This window comes from Lissotriton helveticus, chromosome 4_1, assembly GCF_964261635.1.
Source record: "Lissotriton helveticus chromosome 4_1, aLisHel1.1, whole genome shotgun sequence".
NCBI lineage: Eukaryota > Metazoa > Chordata > Amphibia > Caudata > Salamandridae > Lissotriton > Lissotriton helveticus.
This window is the reverse complement of record NC_136063.1, coordinates 1,277,862,183-1,277,874,969: the sequence shown is the minus strand read 5'-3', so window position 1 is coordinate 1,277,874,969 and position 12,787 is coordinate 1,277,862,183.

The window sequence follows — 12,787 nt, the reverse complement described above, 5'->3', positions numbered from 1 at the left end:
CAATTTTGACCAATTTCAGGCACAGAAATGACTTTAAACACACTTTTTTTAGTTGAAAAAGTAATATTTCACATACAACCGTCATTCAAAGTCAAAAGATTAAATGTTAAAATTTCATCAATATTGACCATTTTTTTAACGTTCGACAGGTCCGGGGTCATCGTTTTTCATCAGAAAATTGATTTTTTGGACTCTACCAAAAATGATTCAAGATGTCATTGGGATCGGGCCTCATGTTGAATAACCACTTTTTAGACTCTCACAGTGACCAAAATTGCCATTTTTACAGAGTTTCCGCTTACTCAAAAGCTTCAATTTTGACCAATTTCAGGCACAGAAATGACTTTAAACACACTTTTTTTAGTTGAAAAAGTAATATTTCACATACAACCGTCATTTAAAGTCAAAAGATTAAATGTTAAAATTTCATCAATATTGACCATCTTTTGAACGTTCGACAGGTCCGGGGTCATCGTTTTTCATCAGAAAATTGATTTTTTGGACTCTACCAAAAATGATTCAAAATGTCATTGGGATTGGGCCTCATGTTGAATAACCACTTTTTAGACCCTCACAGTGACCAAAATTGCCATTTTTACAGAGTTTTCGCGTACTCAAAAGCTTCAATTTTGACCAATTTCAGGCACAGAAATGACTTTAAACACACTTATTTTAGTTGAAAAAGTAATAATTCACATACAACCGTCATTTAAAGTCAAAAGATTAAATGTTAAAATTTCATTGTTTTTCATCAGAAAATTGATTTTTTGAACTCTACCAAAAATGATTAAAAATGTCATTTGGATCGGGCCTCATGTTGAATAACCACTTTTAAACCCTCACAGTGACCAAAATTGCCATTTTTACAGAGTTTTCACTTACTCAAAAGCTTCAATTTTGACCAATTTCAGGCACAGAAATGACTTTAAACACACTTTTTTTAGTTGAAAAAGTAATATTTCACATCCAACCGTCATTTAAAGTCAAAAGATTAAATGTTAAAATTTCATCAATATTGACCGTTTTTTGAATGTTCGACAGGTCCGGGGTCATCGTTTTTCATCAGAAAATTGATTTTTTGGACTCTACCAAAAATGATTCAAAATGTCATTGGGATCGGGCCTCATGTTGAATAACCACTTTTTAGACCCTCACAGTGACCAAAATTGCCATTTTTACAGAGTTTCCGCTTACTCAAAAGCTTCAATTTTGACCAATTTCAGGCACAGAAATGACTTTAAACACACTTTTTTTAGTTGAAAAAGTAATATTTCACATACAACCGTCATTTAAAGTCAAAAGATTAAATGTTAAAATTTCATCAATATTGACCATTTTTTGAACGTTCGACAGGTCCGGGGTCATCGTTTTTCATCAGAAAATTGATTTTTTGGACTCTACCAAAAATGATTCAAAATGTCATTTGGATCGGGACTCATGTTGAAAAACCACTTTTTAAACCCTCACAGTGACCAAAATTGCCATTTTTACAGAGTTTTCGCTTACTCAAAAGCTTCAATTTTGACCAATTTCAGGCACAGAAATGACTTTAAACACACTTTTTTTAGTTGAAAAAGTAATATTTCACATCCAACCGTCATTTAAAGTCAAAAGATTCAATGTTAAAATTTCATCAATATTGACCATTTTTTGAACGTTCGACAGGTCCGGTGTCATCGTTTTTCATCAGAAAATTGATTTTTTTGGACTCTACCAAAAATGATTCAAAATGTCATTTGGATCGGGCCTCATGTTGGATAACCACTTTTTAGACCCTCACAGTGACCAAAATTGCCATTTTTACAGAGTTTTCGCTTACTAAAAAGCTTCAATTTTGACCAATTTCAGGCACAGAAATGACTTTAAACACACTTCTTTTAGTTGAAAAAGTAATATTTCACATCAAACCGTCATTTAAAGTCAAAAGATTAAATGTTAAAATTTCATCAATATTGACCATTTTTTTAACGTTCGACAGGTCCGGGGTCATCGTTTTTCATCAGAAAATTGATTTTTTGGACTCTACCAAAAATGATTCAAAATGTCATTGGGTTCGGGCCTCATGTTGAATAACCACTTTTTAGACCCTCACAGTGACCAAAATTGCCATTTTTACAGAGTTTTCGCTTACTCAAAAGCTTCAATTTTGACCAATTTCAGGCACAGAAATGACTTTAAACACACTTATTTTAGTTGAAAAAGTAATATTTCACATCCAACCGTCATTTAAAGTCAAAAGATTAAATGTTAAAATTTCATCAATATTGACCATTTTTTGAACGTTCGACAGGTCCGGGGTCATCGTTTTTCATCAGAAAATTGATTTTTTGGACTCTACCAAAAATGATTTAAAATGTCATTGGGATCGGGCCTCATGTTGAATAACCACTTTTTAGACCCTCACAGTGACCAAAATTGCCATTTTTACAGAGTTTTCGCTTACTCAAAAGCTTCAATTTTGACCAATTTCAGGCACAGAAATGACTTTAAACACACTTTTTTTAGTTGAAAAAGTAATATTTCACATCCAACCGTCATTTAAAGTCAAAAGATTAAATGTTAAAATGTCATCAATATTGACCATTTTTTGAACGTTCGACAGGTCCGGGGTCATCATTTTTCATCAGAAAATTGATTTTTTGGACTCTACCAAAAATGATTCAAAATGTCATTGGGATCGGGCCTCATGTTGAATAACCACTTTTTAGACCCTCACAGTGACCAAAATTGCCATTTTTACAGAGTTTTCGCTTACTCAAAAGCTTCAATTTTGACCAATTTCCGGCACAGAAATGACTTTAAACACACTTTTTTTAGTTGAAAAAGTAATATTTCACATCCAACCGTCATTTAAAGTCAAAAGATTAAATGTTAAAATTTCATCAATATTGACAATTTTTTGAACGTTTGACAGGTCCGGTGTCATCGTTTTTCATCAGAAAATTGATTTTTTGGACTCTACCAAAAATGAGTCAAAATGTCATTGGGATTCGGCCTCATGTTGAATAACCACTTTTTAGACTCTCACAGTGACCAAAATTGCCATTTTTACAGAGTTTCCGCTTACTCAAAAGCTTCAATTTTGACCAATTTCAGGCACAGAAATGACTTTAAACACACGTTTTTTAGTTGAAAAAGTAATATTTCACATACAACCGTCATTTAAAGTCAAAAGAATAAATGTTAAAATTTCATCAATATTGACCATTTTTTGAACGTTCGACAGGTCCGGGGTCATCGTTTTTCATCAGAAAATTGATTTTATGGACTCTACCAAAAATGATTCAAAATGTCATTGGGAGCGGGCCTCATGTTGAATAACCACTTTTTAGACCCTCACAGTGACCAAAATTGCCATTTTTACAGAGATTTCGCTTACTCAAAAGCTTCAATTTTGACCAATTTCAGGCACAGAAATGACTTTAAACACACTTATTTTAGTTGAAAATGTCATATTTCACATCCAACCGTCATTTAAAGTCAAAAGATTAAATGTTAAAATTTCATCAATATTGACCATTTTTTTGAACGTTCGACAGGTCCGGGGTCATCGTTTTTCATCAGAAAATTGATTTTTTGGACTCTACCAAAAATGATTCAAAATGTCATAGGGTTCGGGCCTCATGTTGAATAACCACTTTTTAGACCCTCACAGTGACCAAAATTGCCATTTTTACAGAGTTTTCACTTACTCAAAAGCTTCAATTTTGACCAATTTCAGGCACAGAAATGACTTTAAACACACTTATTTTAGTTGAAAATGTCATATTTCACATCCAACCGTCATTTAAAGTCAAAAGATTAAATGTTAAAATTTCATCAATATTGACCATTTTTTTGAACGTTCGACAGGTCCGGGGTCATCGTTTTTCATCAGAAAATTGATTTTTTTTGGCTCTACCAAAAATGATTCAAAATGTCATTGGGATCGGGCCTCATGTTGAATAACCACTTTTTAGACCCTCACAGTGACCAAAATTGCCATTTTTACAGAGTTTTCGCTTACTCAAAAGCTTCAATTTTGACCAATTTCAGGCACAGAAATGACTTTAAACACACTTATTTTAGTTGAAAAAGTAATAATTCACATCCAACCGTCATTTAAAGTCAAAAGATTAAATGTTAAAATTTCATCAATATTGACCACTTTTTTGAACGTTCGACAGGTCCGGGGTCATCGTTTTTCATCAGAAAATTGATTTTTTGGACTCTACCAAAAATGATTCAAAATGTCATTGGGATCGGGCCTCATGTTGAATAACCACTTTTTAGACCCTCACAGTGACCAAAATTGCCATTTTTACAGAGTTTTCGCTTACTCACAAGCTTCAATTTTGACCAATTTCAGGCACAGAAATGACTTTAAACACACTTTTTTTAGTTGAAAAAGTAATATTTCACATCCAACCGTCATTTAAAGTCAAAAGATTAAATGTTAAAATTTCATCAATATTGACAATTTTTTGAACGTTCGACAGGTCCGGGGTCATCGTTTTTCATCAGAAAATTGATTTTTTGGACTCTACCAAAAATGATTCAAAATGTCATTTGGATCGGGCCTCATGTTGAATAACCACTTTTTAAACCCTCACAGTGACCAAAATTGCCATTTTTACAGAGTTTTCGCTTACTCAAAAGCTTCAATTTTGACCAATTTCAGGCACAGAAATGACTTTAAACACACTTTTTTTAGTTGAAAAAGTAATATTTCACATCCAACCGTCATTTAAAGTCAAAAGATTAAATGTTAAAATTTCATCAATATTGACCACTTTTTGAACGTTCGACAGGTGGGGTCATCGTTTTTCATCAGAAAATTGATTTTTTGGACTCTACCAAAAATGATTCAAAATGTCATTGGGATCGGGCCTCATGTTGAATAACCACTTTTTAGACCCTCACAGTGACGAAAATTGCCAATTTTACAGAGTTTTCGCTTACTCAAAAGCTTCAATTTTGACCAATTTCAGGCACAGAAATGACTTTAAACACACTTTTTTTAGTTGAAAAAGTAATATTTCACATCCAACCGTCATTTAAAGTCAAAAGATTAAATGTTAAAATTTCAGCAATATTTACCGTTTTTTGAACGTTCGACAGGTCCGGGGTCATCGTTTTTCATCAGAAAATTGATTTTTTGGACTCTACCAAAAATGATTCAAAATGTCATTGGGATCGGGCCTCATGTTGAATAACCACTTTTTAGACCCTCACAATGACCAAAATTGCCATTTTTACAGAGTTTTCGCTTACTCAAAAGCTTCAATTTTGACCAATTTCAGGCACAGAAATGACTTTAAACACACTTTTTTTAGTTGAAAAAGTAATATTTCACATACAACCGTCATTTAAAGTCAAAAGATTAAATGTTAAAATTTCATCAATATTGACCATTTTTTGAACGTTCGACAGGTCCGGGGTCATCGTTTTTCATCAGAAAATTGATTTTTTGGACTCTACCAAAAATGATTCAAAATGTCATTGGGATTGGGCCTCATGTTGAATAACCACTTTTTAGACCCTCACAGTGACCAAAATTGCCATTTTTACAGAGTTTTCGCGTACTCAAAAGCTTCAATTTTGACCAATTTCAGGCACAGAAATGACTTTAAACACACTTATTTTAGTTGAAAAAGTAATAATTCACATCCAACCGTCATTTAAAGTCAAAAGATTAAATGTTAAAATTTCATTGTTTTTCATCAGAAAATTGATTTTTTGGACTCTACCAAACCGATTCAAAATGTCATTGGGATCGGGCTTCATGTTGAATAACCACTTTTTAGACCCTCACAGTGACCAAAATTGCCAATTTTACAGAGTTTTCGCTTACTCAAAAGCTTCAATTTTGACCAATTTCAGGCACAGAAATGACTTTAAACACACTTATTTTAGTTGAAAAAGTCATATTTCACATCCAACCGTCATTTAAAGTCAAAAGATTAAATGTTAAAATTTCATCAATATTGACCATTTTTTTGAACGTTCGACAGGTCCGGGGTCATCGTTTTTCATCAGAATATTGATTTTTTGGACTCTACCAAAAATGATTCAAAATGTCATTGGGTTCGGGCCTCATGTTGAATAACCACTTTTTAGACCCTCACAGTGACCAAAATTGCCATTTTTACAGAGTTTTCGCTTACTCAAAAGCTTCAATTTTGACCAATTTCAGGCACAGAAATGACTTTAAACACACTTATTTTAGTTGAAAAAGTAATATTTCACATCCAACCGTCATTTAAAGTCAAAAGATTAAATGTTAAAATTTCATCAATATTGACCATTTTTTGAACGTTCGACAGGTCCGGGGTCATCGTTTTTCATCAGAAAATTGATTTTTTGGACTCTACCAAAAATGATTTAAAATGTCATTGGGATCGGGCCTCATGTTGAATAACCACTTTTTAGACCCTCACAGTGACCAAAATTGCCATTTTTACAGAGTTTTCGCTTACTCAAAAGCTTCAATTTTGACCAATTTCAGGCACAGAAATGACTTTAAACACACTTTTTTTAGTTGAAAAAGTAATATTTCACATCCAACCGTCATTTAAAGTCAAAAGATTAAATGTTAAAATGTCATCAATATTGACCATTTTTTGAACGTTCGACAGGTCCGGGGTCATCATTTTTCATCAGAAAATTGATTTTTTGGACTCTACCAAAAATGATTCAAAATGTCATTGGGATCGGGCCTCATGTTGAATAACCACTTTTTAGACCCTCACAGTGACCAAAATTGCCATTTTTACAGAGTTTCCGCTTACTCAAAAGCTTCAATTTTGACCAATTTCAGGCACAGAAATGACTTTAAACACACGTTTTTTAGTTGAAAAAGTAATATTTCACATACAACCGTCATTTAAAGTCAAAAGAATAAATGTTAAAATTTCATCAATATTGACCATTTTTTGAACGTTCGACAGGTCCGGGGTCATCGTTTTTCATCAGAAAATTGATTTTATGGACTCTACCAAAAATGATTCAAAATGTCATTGGGATCGGGCCTCATGTTGAATAACCACTTTTTAGACCCTCACAGTGACGAAAATTGCCAATTTTACAGAGTTTTCGCTTACTCAAAAGCTTCAATTTTGACCAATTTCAGGCACAGAAATGACTTTAAACACACTTTTTTCAGTTGAAAAAGTAATATTTCACATCCAACCGTCATTTAAAGTCAAAAGATTAAATGTTAAAATTTCATCAATATTTACCGTTTTTTGAACGTTCGACAGGTCCGGGGTCATCGTTTTTCATCAGAAAATTGATTTTTTGGACTCTACCAAAAATGATTCAAAATGTCATTGGGATCGGGCCTCATGTTGAATAACCACTTTTTAGACCCTCACAATGACCAAAATTGCCATTTTTACAGAGTTTTCGCTTACTCAAAAGCTTCAATTTTGACCAATTTCAGGCACAGAAATGACTTTAAACACACTTTTTTTAGTTGAAAAAGTAATATTTCACATCCAACCGTCATTTAAAGTCAAAAGATTAAATGTTAAAATTTCATCAATATTGACCATTTTTTGAACGTTTGACAGGTCCGGGGTCATCGTTTTTCATCAGAAAATTGATTTTTTGGACTCTACCAAAAATGATTCAAAATGTCATTGGGATCGGGCCTCATGTTGAATAACCACTTTTTAGACTCTCACAGTGACCAAAATTGCCATTTTTACAGAGTTTCCGCTTACTCAAAAGCTTCAATTTTGACCAATTTCAGGCACAGAAATGACTTTAAACACACTTTTTTTAGTTGAAAAAGTAATATTTCACATACAACCGTCATTCAAAGTCAAAAGATTAAATGTTAAAATTTCATCAATATTGACCATTTTTTTAACGTTCGACAGGTCCGGGGTCATCGTTTTTCATCAGAAAATTGATTTTTTGGACTCTACCAAAAATGATTCAAAATGTCATTGGGATTGGGCCTCATGTTGAATAACCACTTTTTAGACCCTCACAGTGACCAAAATTGCCATTTTTACAGAGTTTTCGCGTACTCAAAAGCTTCAATTTTGACCAATTTCAGGCACAGAAATGACTTTAAACACACGTTTTTTAGTTGAAAAAGTAATATTTCACATACAACCGTCATTTAAAGTCAAAAGAATAAATGTTAAAATTTCATCAATATTGACCATTTTTTGAACGTTCGACAGGTCCGGGGTCATCGTTTTTCATCAGAAAATTGATTTTATGGACTCTACCAAAAATGATTCAAAATGTCATTGGGAGCGGGCCTCATGTTGAATAACCACTTTTTAGACCCTCACAGTGACCAAAATTGCCATTTTTACTGAGATTTCGCTTACTCAAAAGCTTCAATTTTGACCAATTTCAGGCACAGAAATGACTTTAAACACACTTATTTTAGTTGAAAATGTCATATTTCACATCCAACCGTCATTTAAAGTCAAAAGATTAAATGTTAAAATTTCATCAATATTGACCATTTTTTTGAACGTTCGACAGGTCCGGGGTCATCGTTTTTCATCAGAAAATTGATTTTTTGGACTCTACCAAAAATGATTCAAAATGTCATAGGGTTCGGGCCTCATGTTGAATAACCACTTTTTAGACCCTCACAGTGACCAAAATTGCCATTTTTACAGAGTTTTCACTTACTAAAAAGCTTCAATTTTGACCAATTTCAGGCACAGAAATGACTTTAAACACACTTATTTTAGTTGAAAAAGTAATAATTCACATCCAACCGTCATTTAAAGTCAAAAGATTAAATGTTAAAATTTCATCAATATTGACCACTTTTTTGAACGTTCGACAGGTCCGGGGTCATCGTTTTTCATCAGAAAATTGATTTTTTGGACTCTACCAAAAATGATTCAAAATGTCATTGGGATCGGGCCTCATGTTGAATAACCACTTTTTAGACCCTCACAGTGACCAAAATTGCCATTTTTACAGAGTTTTCGCTTACTCACAAGCTTCAATTTTGACCAATTTCAGGCACAGAAATGACTTTAAACACACTTTTTTTAGTTGAAAAAGTAATATTTCACATCCAACCGTCATTTAAAGTCAAAAGATTAAATGTTAAAATTTCATCAATATTGACCATTTTTTGAACGTTTGACAGGTCCGGGGTCATCGTTTTTCATCAGAAAATTGATTTTTTGGACTCTACCAAAAATGATTCAAAATGTCATTGGGATCGGGCCTCATGTTGAATAACCACTTTTTAGACTCTCACAGTGACCAAAATTGCCATTTTTACAGAGTTTCCGCTTACTCAAAAGCTTCAATTTTGACCAATTTCAGGCACAGAAATGACTTTAAACACACTTTTTTTAGTTGAAAAAGTAATATTTCACATACAACCGTCATTCAAAGTCAAAAGATTAAATGTTAAAATTTCATCAATATTGACCATTTTTTTAACGTTCGACAGGCCCGGGGTCATCGTTTTTCATCAGAAAATTGATTTTTTGGACTCTACCAAAAATGATTCAAGATGTCATTGGGATCGGGCCTCATGTTGAATAACCACTTTTTAGACTCTCACAGTGACCAAAATTGCCATTTTTACAGAGTTTCCGCTTACTCAAAAGCTTCAATTTTGACCAATTTCAGGCACAGAAATGACTTTAAACACACTTTTTTTAGTTGAAAAAGTAATATTTCACATCCAACCGTCATTTAAAGTCAAAAGATTAAATGTTAAAATTTCATCAATATTGACCATTTTTTGAACGTTTGACAGGTCCGGGGTCATCGTTTTTCATCAGAAAATTGATTTTTTGGACTCTACCAAAAATGATTCAAAATGTCATTGGGATCGGGCCTCATGTTGAATAACCACTTTTTAGACTCTCACAGTGACCAAAATTGCCATTTTTACAGAGTTTCCGCTTACTCAAAAGCTTCAATTTTGACCAATTTCAGGCACAGAAATGACTTTAAACACACTTTTTTTAGTTGAAAAAGTAATATTTCACATACAACCGTCATTCAAAGTCAAAAGATTAAATGTTAAAATTTCATCAATATTGACCATTTTTTTAACGTTCGACAGGTCCGGGGTCATCGTTTTTCATCAGAAAATTGATTTTTTGGACTCTACCAAAAATGATTCAAGATGTCATTGGGATCGGGCCTCATGTTGAATAACCACTTTTTAGACTCTCACAGTGACCAAAATTGCCATTTTTACAGAGTTTCCGCTTACTCAAAAGCTTCAATTTTGACCAATTTCAGGCACAGAAATGACTTTAAACACACTTTTTTTAGTTGAAAAAGTAATATTTCACATACAACTGTCATTTAAAGTCAAAAGATTAAATGTTAAAATTTCATCAATATTGACCATTTTTTGAACGTTCGACAGGTCCGGGGTCATCGTTTTTCATCAGAAAATTGATTTTTTGGACTCTACCAAAAATGATTCAAAATGTCATTGGGATTGGGCCTCATGTTGAATAACCACTTTTTAGACCCTCACAGTGACCAAAATTGCCATTTTTACAGAGTTTTCGCGTACTCAAAAGCTTCAATTTTGACCAATTTCAGGCACAGAAATGACTTTAAACACACGTTTTTTAGTTGAAAAAGTAATATTTCACATACAACCGTCATTTAAAGTCAAAAGAATAAATGTTAAAATTTCATCAATATTGACCATTTTTTGAACGTTCGACAGGTCCGGGGTCATCGTTTTTCATCAGAAAATTGATTTTATGGACTCTACCAAAAATGATTCAAAATGTCATTGGGAGCGGGCCTCATGTTGAATAACCACTTTTTAGACCCTCACAGTGACCAAAATTGCCATTTTTACAGAGATTTCGCTTACTCAAAAGCTTCAATTTTGACCAATTTCAGGCACAGAAATGACTTTAAACACACTTATTTTAGTTGAAAATGTCATATTTCACATCCAACCGTCATTTAAAGTCAAAAGATTAAATGTTAAAATTTCATCAATATTGACCATTTTTTGAACGTTCGACAGGTCCGGGGTCATCGTTTTTCATCAGAAAATTGATTTTTTGGACTCTACCAAAAATGATTCAAAATGTCATTGGGTTCGGGCCTCATGTTGAATAACCACTTTTTAGACCCTCACAGTGACCAAAATTGCCATTTTTACAGAGTTTTCGCTTACTCCAAAGCTTCAATTTTGACCAATTTCAGGCACAGAAATGACTTTAAACACACTTTTTTTAGTTGAAAAAGTAATATTTCACATACAACCGTCATTTAAAGTCAAAAGATTAAATGTTAAAATTTCATCAATATTGACCATTTTTTGAACGTTCGACAGGTCCGGGGTCATTGTTTTTCATCAGAAAATTGATTTTTTGGACTCTACCAAAAATGATTCAAAATGTCATTGGGATTGGGCCTCATGTTGAATAACCACTTTTTAGACCCTCACAGTGACCAAAATTGCCATTTTTACAGAGTTTTCGCGTACTCAAAAGCTTCAATTTTGACCAATTTCAGGCACAGAAATGACTTTAAACACACTTATTTTAGTTGAAAAAGTAATAATTCACATCCAACCGTCATTTAAAGTCAAAAGATTAAATGTTAAAATTTCATTGTTTTTCATCAGAAAATTGATTTTTTGAACTCTACCAAAAATGATTAAAAATGTCATTTGGATCGGGCCTCATGTTGAATAACCACTTTTAAACCCTCACAGTGACCAAAATTGCCATTTTTACAGAGTTTTCACTTACTCAAAAGCTTCAATTTTGACCAATTTCAGGCACAGAAATGACTTTAAACACACTTATTTTAGTTGAAAAAGTAATAATTCACATCCAACCGTCATTTAAAGTCAAAAGATTAAATGTTAAAATTTCATCAATATTGACCATTTTTTGAACGTTCGACAGGTCCGGGGTCATCGTTTTTCATCAGAAAATTGATTTTTTTGGACTCTACCAAAAATGATTCAAAATGTCATTTGGATCGGGACTCATGTTGAATAACCACTTTTTAGACAATCACAGTGACCAAAATTGCCATTTTTACAGAGTTTCCGCTTACTCAAAAGCTTCAATTTTGACCAATTTCAGGCACAGAAATGACTTTAAACACACTTTTTTTAGTTGAAAAAGTAATATTTCACATACAACCGTCATTTAAAGTCAAAAGATTAAATGTTAAAATTTCATCAATATTGACCATTTTTTGAACGTTCGACAGGTCCGGGGTCATCGTTTTTCATCAGAAAATTGATTTTTTGGACTCTACCAAAAATGATTCAAAATGTCATTTGGATCGGGACTCATGTTGAAAAACCACTTTTTAAACCCTCACAGTGACCAAAATTGCCATTTTTACAGAGTTTTCGCTTACTCAAAAGCTTCAATTTTGACCAATTTCAGGCACAGAAATGACTTTAAACACACTTTTTTTAGTTGAAAAAGTAATATTTCACATCCAACCGTCATTTAAAGTCAAAAGATTCAATGTTAAAATTTCATCAATATTGACCATTTTTTGAACGTTCGACAGGTCCGGGGTCATCGTTTTTCATCAGAAAATTGATTTTTTGGACTCTACCAAAAATGATTCAAAATGTCATTGGGTTCGGGCCTCATGTTGAATAACCACTTTTTAGACCCTCACAGTGACGAAAATTGCCAATTTTACAGAGTTTTCGCTTACTCAAAACCTTCAATTTTGACCAATTTCAGGCACAGAAATGACTTTAAACACACTTTTTTTAGTTGAAAAAGTAATATTTCACATCCAACCGTCATTTAAAGTCAAAAGATTAAATGTTAAAATTTCATCA